Below are 1,695 nucleotides of genomic sequence, written 5' to 3' on the forward strand. Positions count from 1 at the left end.
CACCGACGTCAGGCTCACTGGTCTATAGTTCCCTGGTTTGTCCTTACCACCCTTAAATAGTGGCACCACGTTTGCCAACCTCCAGTCTTCCAGCACCTCACCTGTGACTATCGATGATACAAATATCTCAGCAAGAGGCCCAGCAATCACAGCCCTAGTTGTCCACAGAGTTCTCGGGTACACCTGATCAGGTTCTGAGGATTTATCCATCTTTACCCATTTCAAGGCATCCAGCACTTCCTCCTCTGTAATCTGGACATTTTGCAAGACGTCACCATCTATTTCCCTACAGTCTATATCTTCCATATCCTTTTCCACAGTAAATACGGATGCAAAATACTCCTTTAGTATCTCCCATTTTCTGCAGCTCCACACAAAGGCCGCTTTGCTGATCCTTGAGGGGCCCTATTTTCTCCCTAGTTACCCTTTTATCCTTAATGTATTTGTAAAAGCCCTTTGGATTCTCTTTAATTCTATTTGCCAAAGTTATGTTCCCTTTTTGCCCTCCTGATTTCCCTCAAGTATGCTCCTACTTCCTTTAAACTCTTCGAAGGATTCACTTAATCTAACCTGTCTATACCTTACATATGCTTCCTTCTTTTTCTTAACCAAACCCTCAATTTCTTTAGTCATCCAGCATTCCCCACACCTACCACCCTTCCCTTTCACCCTGACAGGAATATACTTTTTCTGGATTCTCGTTATTTCATTTCTGAAGGCTTCCCATTTTCCAGCCGTCCCTTTACCTGCGAACATCTGCCTCCAATCAGCTTTCGAAAGTTCTTGCCTAATACCGTCAAAATTGGCCTTTCTCCAATTTAGAACTTCAACTTTTAGATCTGGTCTATCCTTTTCCATAGTTTATTCTATGTTACCTTTGTTTCATTTGTGTACAAAAACTTGATTTTGTTAAAACCAAATCTGCAGCATTAAAAAAAAATCTATCAAGGCAGATTTCAGTCTAGAATCCGACATGTCTGATAATAATATCAGCTAGCATCATAAAGACAGACTGAATTATTCCCTTACAGTGAATGGTGAAAACCACAAACTTCAACTGTTCTCAAACATTTGCTTTTCAGAGTGGACACCTACGACCGGTGATGCTCCACAAAAATCAGTGCTGGGTCCACTTCTGTTTGTCATTTAGATGAGAAAATAGTAAGTTAGTAAGTTTGTGGATGACACCAAGGTTGGTGGTATAATGGACAGTGAGAAAGGTAATCTAAGATTACAAAAAGATCTTGACCAACCGGGTCAATGGCCTGAGGAGTGACAGTTTAATTTGTATAAATGAAGTATTACACTTTGGTAAAACAAACAAGGACAGGACTTCTACAATTAAAAGCATAGCCTTGGGTAGTGTTGTCAGACAGAGACATAGGGGTTCAGGTACATAATTCTTTGAAATTTGCATCACACGGTGGTTAAAGGCGGCATTTAGCACACTCCTTTGTTGCTCAGTCCTTTGAGTGGAGGAGTTGGGACGTCATGTTGGGGTTGTACAGGATGTTGGTGAGGCCTCTTCTGCAGTACTGTGTCCAGTTCTGGTCACCCGGTTATAGGAAGGATAGTATTAACCTGGAGAGGGTTCAATAGATTTACCAGAATGCTGCCTGGAATAACGGTGTGAGGTTAGATTAGATTACTTACAGTGTGGAAACAGGCCCTTCGGCCCAACAAGTCCACACCGAC

The sequence above is a fragment of the Chiloscyllium plagiosum genome, chromosome 43 (genome assembly GCF_004010195.1).
Source record: "Chiloscyllium plagiosum isolate BGI_BamShark_2017 chromosome 43, ASM401019v2, whole genome shotgun sequence".
Taxonomy (NCBI): domain Eukaryota; kingdom Metazoa; phylum Chordata; class Chondrichthyes; order Orectolobiformes; family Hemiscylliidae; genus Chiloscyllium; species Chiloscyllium plagiosum.